We start from the raw sequence: 12,679 nt of genomic DNA on the forward strand, positions 1-12,679 counted from the left end.
CTCGGTGGCCTTGTGGTGTCAGGGACAGAAAGGCTTTAAGATTTTTGATTAGCCTATTGTTTGCCTCAACTGCTCCCACCACCACAGGCACCTATGCTCTGAAAGCTCTTGCCCATAAATGTTTTAGATAAATGGCCTCTCTCCCCCAAGGCTTTTCACCCTGGGCCACTGACAGCCCTTAATAAATGGATCTTCCAGGGAATTTCCAGACAGGTCAAAGGATGGCAATTCTTTGGGAATGAGGTCTATTCTGCTCCCTCCAGAACAGAGGCTATTATGAGGCTACCTCTGAGCTGGAGTGGAGTAGCGGATTAAGGTAAACTACTGCTCTGCTCCCTGTCCCTCCTAAGATTTAGCTGTTTGTCTTTTACCAACACTCTCTGGGCTGCTCTCAGCCTTTGGTTAATTTTCACAGTTCTGAAATAGTCGATCCTGACAATTTTTGTCAGGTTTTAAATTACATTTATGAAGGAGTGCGTTTTCAAAGGTCTATACCATGTTCACTGATGAGCTCCTTCTCTTTTCCTTCTGAAGTTGCTGAAACCTATTCGGCTGTGTTAGGACCACATCTACGTAGTTTGGGCCAGTGAGGCTAATGTAACACTGACTTTGGCTACAAGGCACAGCCACCAGTAGCTTATCATCTCATAAAGGCGCAGAGAAATCTCCAAAACAAAATTGAGTCTGTCAACTTCAAAAAATTGCACATGGAGTTCCCTTCCCTCATGGTTGCGGGTTTGATCCCTGGCTTTGCTGAGTAGGTTAAGAATCCAGCGTTGCCGAGAGCTATGGTGTAAGTTGCAGACGTGGCTTGGATCCTGCGTTGCTGTGGCTGTGGCATATGTTGGCAGCTACAGCTCTGATTCAACCCCTAGCCTGGGAACCTCCATATGCCATGGGAGTGGCCCAAGAAATGGCAAAAAAGACAAAAAAAATTGCACAACCTGAAAGTTGAGAATTAAGTTTAATTTGGGGCCAAATTACCACTTAAGCCCAGGAGACAGCATCTCAGGCAGGAGATGATGAGGAGTCAGTATATATAGGAGTTGTGTTTCTGTTTTTTGCTTTTTTTACTTTTTTTTTGGTGGGGGGGATGGGGACAAAGGATAGGTAGTAGGAACAAAAGAAGCCTGGGCTCACTGAAATCGTTCCTTTGCTATGCAGCTCAGCCATCAGGGCGAGTATTCTGTGTTTTCACAGCCTGAGTTCCCTCAGGATGTCCCTTGTGGCTCACCCTTGGAGGTGGCTGCATTTTCAGATGACTGTGACAGCCTTTGTTTTGTCCACCTTACACAGCCTGGGCAGGTGGTATTTTAGGTAGCTCTGAAATACTGCCCCAAAGAGCCAGGGGGGAAATGATATCCTGTATACAATAAAGGTGAAGGGGCGGGGCACACAGCCATCAGCCAGGCACACACTTTACAAAAATTTGCTGCTGGTCTTCTGAAGGTTACTACTCGTCAGGATGAGCAGACATCACCATGAAAGATTTTAGTGTTTTTTTTTTTTTCCTAGATATAAGGAGATGCAAGAATCAGGCATATAAAAACTTCTCCTAAAATATCTAACTCTCTGAAGACTTGTTCTCCCAGTTTTCCCAGAGCACAGAGCGCCTCACTCCTGGTCTCCACCCTGAGCTCTACTCAGGGTCTGCTGCGGGTTGTAGCTGAAGTGGCTCATGATTTAATGCATGTACAGGGAGATGGCAAGTGGTGGCAACTGCCAAACTCCAGTTCCCAATGCTTCCCCTATAATCAATTAACAAGGGCCAAATGTAACCTTAAACTCTAGGTGGAAGGGTGCTTCAAAATTAAAATTGTCAGGAGTTCCCAACTAGGATGAGGATGCGGGTTCAATCCCTGGCATCACTCAGTGGGTTAAGGATCTGGTGTCACCATGAGCTGTGGGACAGGTCGAAGATGTGGCTCAGACCTGGTGTTGCTGTGGCTGGGGCGTAGGCTGGCAGCTGCAGCTCCGATTTGATCCTTAGCCTGGGAATTTCTGAATGCTGCATTCGTGGCCCTAAAAAACAAAACAAAAAAAATCCCCCCCCCCCAAAAAAAAACATGCACACAAAAAAGTCAAAATTGTCATAATCACCAATTAAGGAACATGTCAGTCCAGGCCAGTGCTGTAACTGGTCCACTCCCTCAGTAAATCTCTGCTAAAGAGCGGGTATCCGTCATAGTGGAGGCAGTAGTCTCCACAGTTGAGGGAGGCAACAAGGTGGACTGGGCTGCCAGGGAGTCCCCATGTCTTTCAGGCCTCAAAACAAGGGCCCTGACAGACCCCCTGACCTGGGTGGCATTTGGGCTGAATGGGTTTGGGCATTTATTTTGATGTATATTCCTGTCTCAGGCTTTTATCCTTGCTCTTCCTTCCTCCTGCAACTTTGTTGCTTCACAGACCTGGGTCCCTTCTCTTCATTCAGATCTCAACACAGAGAGGCCCTCCTAGGGTGCCCTGCAATAGCAGTCTCTCCCGCCCCGAGACCCTCACTCTGCCTCCTGATTACCTTCCTGGAGCTTGTGGGCATCTGGAAATGCCTTCTTCACTTGCTTATTTACTGTATTTTCCTTGCTCCATGCCCCCTCCTCCCTCTGAATACAACCCCCCTGAGACCAGACACCTAACTGTCTTATTTACTCCTCTACGCCCAGGGCTTAGGCCAGTCCTGCACATGGTTGGTACTCAGTAAATATTTGTTGAGTGAATAAATAAATGGACAGAAGAAACAGGGTAGGAACCACTTCCTCACTACCTGGCTTTTTTTGCCTCAGTTGTAGCCCTACCCTGTGCCCAGCATGTCCCCCACCCCGACTCTGGGCCAGGCTCGCTTGACCGAGCAGACAGGGAAATTTGTGGGTGTCAGGATCCACATTATAGAGCATGGCCCCACTTATGTTCAGAGAAGCCGTGCACACACAGGGCCTGCTCTCTTCTCTGTGGCAGATGCTGCCCCTCAAGGCACTTTTTTGTCATCAGCAAGGACAGAGTCTGCAATGTCCTCGACTCTTCCTTCCTGGACGGGGTGTGCTAGCTCTTGAAGCAAACAACCCAGAGAGAAAAGTCCCCTACTCATTTTTCTATTTTTAAGTATTCAGCATAGTCTTATTATTATTTTTTCTTTAAATTAATGAAATAATAGAAGAGCTGTCAGATTGGGAATGACTAGAAAAAAGTGGCTTAGAAGCCTTTTGATTAAACAATACAAGCACACCTGGAGAAGAAGGATATTTTCCTACCCACTTGGCTGAAAACCAGTACCCAGTAAATTCCTGAGAGCAGAAAAGTATCCCTTAGAGAGACCCGGAGGGTCAATGTCATCCTATCACAAAAGCAAACTTTCTCAAGGCGTCAGTGGAGGTTGTGTGTGTGTGTGTTTCTGTGTGTGTGTATGTGTGTGTGACTTTATGTGGTTGTGGGTGTGTTTGTGTATGTAATTGCTGGTAACTGAACAATGTCATTGTACTTCCTAGACCTCATAGGATGGTTCCACATCCCCAGTGTCATTACTGATACTTCTCTGCATGTTCTGGAATAAGTGCCAGTCCCATCAACGTGAGTGTGGTGAGTTGACAGAGACTCCCAAGAGCTTTCTGGATGGGGTCAGAGTGTGTAAGGTGCCCTGGGAAGGGATTTTTAGGGCTGGTGAGGGCTGCCACAAACTTTAATCTCTGAGAGGAAACATGCTCTGAGGAAGAGGGGAGCAGCAAACCCAGCTGTGAGACCTGCCTGAGGTCCAGCTTGTGCAGCAGCACATGGAAGAAGACAGGGCCACTTTTGAAAGTCAAGATGTGGAATTTGCTTGTAAATAGAGCAGGCGGTGTTGGAGTTAGGGCTGATGGATACTGATGGGTGGCCTGGGCAGTCAGGTGTGGGGAGTGCATTATTAAATGTGTAAACAAAGGTGAAACCGTAGATGGAATTTATCTTGATTTCAGGAAAGCGCCCTCTCCTCTCCTCACAGCATTCTGATTTACAGGCAGTTGGCAGAGCCCAGGAAGTACAAGCTATTGAAATGAATTCAAATTGTTTTGCCCAGAGAGTGTAAAGAAAGAAATGATTTTGGTATAAAGCTCCCTGCTAGAGGACCAGTCTGCCACCTCCACTTGACAGGGATGGATGGAGACTTGCCGAGCAAGATATTTCCAGGCTGGGAAGGGACTTCCGCTGAGCTGCATGGCAGGGGCAGGGCAGATGAGGACAGAGATCTATGAAAATGTGGACCGAGACAAGGACTGAGTGAGGTCTTTGTCTGCCACAGCAAGCACCACTGGTGAGTTTTGAGCTCAGCACTCTAAAATCCCTGAGGAGAACAAACTGGGTCCAGACACTGAAAGGTTAAGAAGGATGAAATTGGGATTTCCTGCTGTGGCACAATGGGATCGGTGGCATCTCTGCAGCACTGGAATGCAGGTTCGATCCCTGGCTTAGCACAGTGCATTAAGGATCCATTGTTGCTGTAGCTGCAGTGTAGGTCAAAACTGTGGCTCTGATCTGACCCTTGGCCCAGGATCTCTGTATGCTGTGGGACAGCCCCCCACTCCCCCGCAAAAAATAAATCCCGAAACTAACGAGTATAATCAGAATGAGTGTTATGAAGAAACAGAGACAATGAGCTTTCCCAACATTATTCATCACTGTCAGATTTTAACTCCAGTCTCCAAGTCTGTATTTTTTCACTTGCCCCTCGAAGAAGCATTCGCTAGTGGGAAGTCTCTGAGACACATGCCAGGAGTAAATCTCATTTTCCTGTCTCTCCATTGCTCCTTGGTGCAGGCAGGATTTAGATGCTCTCATTCCCAGAGCTCAACCCCAAGGGTCGTGCACCCTGAAGGCATATCCCGAGAAGGTCACAATGCATTGCCTCCATCTTGGCTGCTGTCTGTTTGGGTGGAGCAGACGGGCCAAAGAAACAGTGGTTTCCATGATGTCAGAAAAGCAGTCACTGGGGACATGTGCTAGGAGACCAGTGGGTTTGGGGCCCAGGGAAATTTCGTGAATCTTTGCTCTGGGAGACAGTCAGGTTGGAGGCCTTAAGTGATGTGCCCAGGCAGCCTAAACAATTTTGTGCTGGGAGAGGCCCTTCTAATTACAAAGGGGCAGTGAGGGAGTTGCTCCCTGTTTGGGGAAGACAGAAGTCAAAGTCAAGGCCCCTTTACCATAGGTGGTGTTCCTGAAGGTCTGTGCCCCTGTTTCCTCCGTTTTTACATTCAAATGAATGGTGTGGAGTTTTCTCCAACTGGGGGCAGTGTGTAGTCAATGCAGCTCTTTCTGTCCAGAATGGAGACCAACAGGCACCGGGCTGACCTCTACCAAATCAGTTCTGTCCCCATCGGGTCAGCGTGGGTTAACCTGTTTGCTGGGCTGTTAAAACTACAGTTTCCAACTTGCGGGTCTTTGTGACAGCAACAGACCAATCCAAGGATTTGATGTTACTGTTTAAAACTAGAAGTTAAACTAGGTTGGAGCTCAGTCAGATTACAGAACAAAGGAGCTACTCTTAAGAATCGGAGAAATAGATGACAGTGACACATTTTAAATGATAACCCAACATGGGGATGTGCTCACTTATAGAGCGCACGAGAGTGCCTGGATACTCTTATTAAACATAGGCATGTTAAAGGCAGCAATAGTAATTATTCTGTTCTTTTTCTTTTTTTTCTTTTTATGGCCACACCTGTGGCATACAGACGTTCTCAGCTCAGGGGTCGAATTGGAGCTGCATTTGCGACCTAAGCCGCAGCTTGCAGGCACACCAGGTCCTTAACCCACTGAATGAGGCCAGGGATCGAACCTGCATCCTCATGGAGACTATGTCGGGTTCTTAACCTGCTGAGCCACAATGGTAATTCCAGTAGTAGTAATTAAAATTGAGAAAAGTGTTCACACAGATACATAGAGGTGGATATCTATCTATCTATACTCATAGAGATATATTCATACTGTTATAGCTACAAATGTGTATATAGATACAACTAGATGTCTATAGCTGTCCCTCTCTTAATGGTTAGTCTAGAAGATGCTTAAAAATATCAGTTGAAAAATAAAAATTTATTTTAAGCTAGTTATTTACATTCATGTACTCCAAGTGTTTAGAGCATTTTTTAAAATGTCTGAGTGTACTCAGCAGCAAAAGGGGAGCTTATTCTTTCCTCCTTGTCTGTCTTCTTGTACCCTTTAACATCCTGAACATTCAGGAATATTCAATAGGCCACACTGAAATTGACCCAGCCCCTGGCCTTGGTCTGTGTGTGACCAAAATTTCTGTACCTTCTCAAGGTCAGGTCTCCCATCTGTACACATGTATGGATAATCATTGTATTAGGAGGCTCTGATGTATTAGGAGGTCCACTAGGATATGCCATGTTATCTAGGGCAGGACTGCAGAAAAGATCTGCCCTGAGACATCATTTGTGAACTCACAGAGTGACAAAAGCTGATGGATGTGTGTGTGTGTGTGTCTGTGTTGTCCACCATGTGTGGTAAGCATCCTGGGGAGGTAACAGGGCTTCTAAGAGCATGGGTGGAGCTTGGACTGCAGCTGGGCATGGGCATGGGTGGAGCTTGGACTGCAGTGGGGATGCTGTGGGATCTGTAGTTACTTTTGCTGTGCAGCCTTTCTCCTTCAGTGATGCCACTTCATTTGCAATTATAATTATTTCCCTGAAAACCAGAGACCTAGCCTTTTATTTTATGAAGTAATAAAACTAATGAGCCACAACAAATCCTGTCTATGCTTAGTTTGCTCAGGACTACATCTTGCTTATCAGTTCACCTCTAGGTTGGAGCCTCTTGGCTGTGGTGTGACATTGCTGCAATCCCCAGGGCCCAAGCTGGGCTGCTCCAGCCCTGACCAGAAGGAAAGGGAGATGAGTGAGGCTTTCAACGTGAAAGTCTGCTTCAACCCACCAAGTGATCACAAGCAGAGCTGTGCCCTGGCCTAAGCTATAAGGTTTACACCTTGAAGCCAACTGCAGAGTCCTAGGTGCTGCGTTTGGGAATAAAGAACAATGCTTGATACATAGGACAGCAGGGTACATAGAGGAAGAATTCAAGACACACTTAGATCCAAGAAGAAACAGGGCATTCCCATTGTGGCATAGCGGAAACAATCCGACTAGAAACCTTGAGGTTGTGGGTTCGATCCCTGGCTTTGCTCAGTGGGTTAAGGATCCGGCGTTGCCATGAGCTGTGGTGTAGGTTGCAGATGCGACCTGGATGCTGTGTGGCTGTGGCGCAGGCTGGCAGCTGTATCTCTGATTAGACCCCTAGCCGGGGAACCTCCATATGCCATGGGTGTGGCCCTGAAAAGCAAAAAAAAAAAAAAAAAAAAAAAAGAAAGCGAACACGGCCACCAGCCAGGCAGACTTGCCACAGATCTCATCGCCTTGACCAGTCTCTCCTCAGGCTTCATGTGAGGGCATTGGGAAGAAATCACCTAATGCAGGTAAAAGCTCCCAGGCACATTTGCTTAGGATAGTTCCTGGAGTCAAGAGAAGTGCAAGGAGAATTGAGGTGACTGATAAAATGGAGAGTGCCGTATAAATTAAAAGTGGAAACTGTATTTTAATTAGACTTGGCTACTGCTTTTACTTGATTTCCAAATATTAAACTATCCCTTTCATTTCCTGGGTGAGTAATCCTGGGCCTGATTAATTGGAAACACTAGGTCCTTGCTACTCCCACTTATTATCCCTGGAGGGGATTGTGCTTCAGTGACAAATGTTAACAGAATGTGCTGCATTATCTTTCCTTGGCATAGCAAATAAAGAGGGGAAATCATTTATTTCTGACCTCGGCTGGCAGCCTTAGGGGGTCTCCAAGGCCCGGCTCTGACTGGAACTGAATGATGGCAGCGGCCTTGCCTGGCAGACAGAACTTCTGCCCTCTTATTCCATTAGCCAAGGCAGAAACAGCAAACTTTTATGGAATCCATTCCAGCTGGAACAACAGACTCCTTTATCATTGTAGGAAGAGCACTTGGAATTATTTTTCCTCTGGAAAATTAATAACTCGAATGCACCAAGTGGATAATCTAGGATGTTCTTTTTTGATGCCAAAATGGTTGAATTTTTACCCTGAAGAAAGAGAAAGTGGAGTTACAGGACCATCGGTTTCCTGGGATGTTTAACAAACAAGGCTCTCTCAGCATGTGTTTTAAAATGCTTTGTACTTTGAGATGCTATGGGTCAGGTAACAGGTAATGCTGTTGTCCTACTTCTACTTCCAAAAAATATCTGTCCTTGGAGGTCCAGCTCATAAAAACCAACAGCTTGTGTCCCTTTGTACACTTTTGATGGCCTGTTTTCTAAGTTAAGATAGTTCCGTTTGTTTCTTGATGTTAAAAGGAATCCTGTAATGTTTAAAAATCTCATTTGAATAACCATTTAGTCAAAGTTGTGGTGAATCCTATACAGGTTGCTATGGTTACCAGATTAGTTTTGTATGACAGCCTTTTGGGTTGCTTCCCAAAGTGGTAGTTACTTGATTACTCCATTCAGTGCTGGGCAAATGGGCCAAAATGTTAGCTTTTAGCCTCTTTCATGTTATTTGGAATGTGGAAACATCTCTAAAGGATTGTAAATATTTTATTTATTTCATTGATTCTTAAAGAAAACGATATAGCCTATTTTCCTCTTCATTGGGAACAAATGTTTCAAAGAGATTTTTTTCACTTCTGACTTTTCAAAGAATGCAGATGAATGCCCCCAGGGACAGGCTGTGACTGCCCTGGCATTTCTGAGCCAGGTGAATCCTGTTAGAAACAGTTCTCCAAGGGAGAGCCTACTGGAAGTGGAGGTATAGGTGCTCTGGCCTGATAAGGCAGTGTGGGGTGGTGGGGTGGTTGGGGGTGGAACAACATTTACTAAGAGGGATTTCCAAAGACTGGTGATCAGTCCCTGGGACTGAAAAGAGGCCTGGTCAGTGCTGACACCCTCATCTTCTCTAAATCCAGGGATGGATCTGCCCTCTCATGCAAGGTCGCTTGGCAGCTGGCCTGTCCATACTTGTGACATGGGGCCTCCTGACCTCCAGGTTCCCTTCTTCTGCAACAGTATTGAAACTGACAGCACTAATGGCCTAAACTCAGATTGGGACTTGAACCCACATGCCAGGACTCAAACCCAGCCAAAACCCAGCTTGGGACTTGAACCCATGTGCCATGACTCAAACCCAGCCTGAACCTAGATTGGGACTTAAACCCACATGTTAAATTAGAATCCCTCACCCAATTTCTGGACTTACTGAGGTTCAGGTTCTTTATGCCTCCACATGGAAGAATTAGAGAGAGACGAAGTGATGGCCAAGAAATAGATGTATTAAGATAGGATGCTTGTGAGAGATGCAAGTGGGGAGGCAAGGAGGCTCTGCCCCCAGGATTCGGTGGGCTATGGTTTTATCATCCAAGGGGAATGGGTGTCAGAAAAGACCACCTCTTCCTCTTTCTTCGAGCAGTAGCTCCTCCTTAGTATCCAGTAAGGTGTTTATTCAAATCAGCAGAAGGGTGGTCCCTCAAACTCCTGCCCTTTGTCTGAATCTGAATGCAGGCCTCATCCCATCCCCCACCAAAGGACCTGAGGCAATTCTCATACCTCCTCTAGTCTAGCAAGCCTGCCTTTTTCCAATGGCTTTCTTGAGCAATTATTAACTTACAGTGAACTCCCAAAGTCTCCCAAGTTTCCCTCTTTATCTATGGTCCCTTATTGGGACTTCTACAACTACCTGTGCCTGCTCTAGCCCTATCAATACCATGCCTGCCTTGTGAGGAATCACCTCTCAGTCCTTAAGGGTCCTCTTAAGGGGGCTCTCAGTCAAGGTGTACTGCCCTCCTTTGGCCTGGCCAGAGATTGGGCTCTGAGTACAAGCTCAGCCAAGCACATTCTCTCTGCAGAGCTTGTAGGCTTTCATGGCTCATGTCCTTTTCTGATCATGGATTTTCAACCTTTAGTTCTGTGAGCTTTACCATGTTGTCCCAATAGATCTTTTTATTCTGTTAAATTGAGCGCAGTTTCTATTCTTTATGACCTTATAATCCTGACTGAATCACTGTCTTTCATTTTGATGATGACTGGAAATTTTCTGTGTGTAACTATAAAGTAATTTGGCTGATTTTAAAAGAAACTCCTTAGAAATTAAATGTCCAAGGATGGCTCTGTGAAAGGTTGTTAAGTTCCAGAATATTGTGCAATCCAGAATTGGCTCTTTTAGCAGACACTCTGGACCCCATCAACACCATTATAACTTCCTCATCTTCATTTGCAGCTTTATCTAGTTGCTTATTTTTCTCCATTGGGAGTGATGCTAATTCCATTCCATTTGCTAGTGTCAGGTTTAGGAAGTGGTGGGGGGGATATACATATGGGCAGTGAGATGTGAGAGAGTGAGGATGGCTGCTGGGCATTAGAAAAGGTTTCTTTGCTCTTGAAAAGACATATGAAATAATAGGTCCTTTTCAGCCTTGGCACATTGGAATGTGACTGTGTGATGCGTGAAGCAGGGACAGCCATCTTGGAACCATGAAGGGAGCCAGCTGAAGTCAAGGCCAATAAAATGAGCCCGGTAGATGATTAAGGTGGAGAGAACATGGGTCCTGGATAATGCTGTTGTGCATTTGAATTACCCAGCTGAGGAAGTGCCCTGCCCCATTCTGCTTGCTACATAAGACAGCGATCCCCTATTGTTTAAGCCCTGTGAGCAGGGTTTTCTATTATTTGTAGTGCAAAGCATTCTAACTAGCGTATGACCCTTGCTCAAAATACGCTTTGCATCAGATTTGTGAAGTACATCATTGCCTACTGTCCATTTTGGGGGCTCTTATTCATGATAATACATATATACCATTTGAGAGAGGATTTAATATTCAGAAACAATCAAAAATATATTCAAAGTTTGTCTAAACTGGGTAATATTTTGATTTAACAGAAGAATTAACTGTGGAATAATATATTGGTTTCTTTACAAAGTCGAAAAGCTGGCCTGGAAACTATGTCAAGAAAGGAGGTCCTAAAATAGCATGTACGAAGATGATATTTTTGAAGGACAGTATTTGTTGACTATCTGTTCTTATGTATTTATTAAGAACTAAATACATTAATAGATTCTATACACACCTTCTATTATATGTCATCTTCCTTCATCCTTTAAAGATCGAGTTACACTGAGGTCTTTGGGACAATAACTGATATTTGAGTCAAGAGCTCACACTGAGGTTATTTCAGGGAGGGTCAGATGGTGCAGATATGTGGCATGGCTAGAAAGGCTGGGTCCTTGTGCACCCATTTTAACACCTGGTGGCAAATTTATTGTGAGCATGAGACTTTGGAATTGAACAGTAGGTGATAGAGCAGGAATTAAAACTTAATCTGATTGGACAACATTGACCAACTCCTAAAGCCTCATTTCTCTCATTTATAAAATGAGGTAATAACAGACAGTAGCTGGGAGGACTCAATGGGAAAGTATAAAAAGGCATTTAAAAAGGGGCTTTCCCCCAGGAAATGCTCAGAAGGCATTAACTGTTATTGCAATCAATGCAGGGGCTGCCTGGGAAGCGTCTGTGCTAATAGAGAGAGCAAAGTGGACAGTTGTTAGAGACCATCTCTCTTCTTCTCATTGTCCCTGACTTTATTACCATGTGTACTTCTTTTAAGGAGGCCAAGGTTGACTACTCCAGCAATGGATACTTCTGATAGTTTCAGAGGACTTAAATGCAAATTCTTATAATATTCTTTGAGGTCACGGATATCTCAGAATCTGAGAACTACTGTATCAGGATCCTGTATGGATTCCTGGGCCCCCTCTAAAACTTACCAGATCATAATTTCAGGGAGTGGGACTCAGGGATATGCATTTATCAGACTTCCCTGGATATTTTTATGCATGATAAATTACATACATAGCCTACCAGATTAAGAACCCTTCTTTAGAAGATACAGAGTAGCAGCAACAGCGGCCAATACTGAGCTCTTACTAGATCCCACACTTTGCCTTAAGCTCTTTATATGTGTTTTCTTGGAGAAATTCCATTACCACCTCTGTGGAATATATACTAGTTATCCCACATAGGATGTCTAAGTTAACCGTACAAACAAAGAAACATAGGTTCAGAGATGCCGCAGGAAAGCAACCTGCCTCCAAAGCCAAACTGGTACAGTGGCCTCTGGGCTAGTTAGTGTCATAGCTCTTTATTGTTCCCATAAGCATCACAATGTCCTAGACAAGCAGGGCTTTTGGAGGAGGAAGGGGAGTAAGAGGGGCAGTTGACTTCTGGGTCATAGGTCTTACATCCAGAAGTTTTGCCCTTTATCTATATAGACAGAATCCCGTGAAGTGACTGGGTTTGAATCCGGGTCTGTCATTTACCAGCTGAATGACCATGGGTGGGTAACTTAACCTAGCTGGGCCTCTATTCTCCATGTGTAAAATGAAGGTAACAATAGTACCGACCTTGTGCTATTAGGAGGATTGAATTAGTTAATATTTATAAAATGCTCAGAGCAGTGTTTGCTATACAATATGAGAGAGTGTCAAACAAATCCCACAAACTCACTAAACCTCAGTGACTCCAGCTGTGGGTGGAGAGTGTGGTTTGGAAACACAATTGACTTTTCCTTGAGATTCCAAATGCCTGGGGCGACTCCCACCTTGTTCCTGGCCAGTGCTTTGCTAGTTG

The sequence above is a fragment of the Phacochoerus africanus genome, chromosome 8 (genome assembly GCF_016906955.1).
Source record: "Phacochoerus africanus isolate WHEZ1 chromosome 8, ROS_Pafr_v1, whole genome shotgun sequence".
Lineage (NCBI taxonomy): Eukaryota > Metazoa > Chordata > Mammalia > Artiodactyla > Suidae > Phacochoerus > Phacochoerus africanus.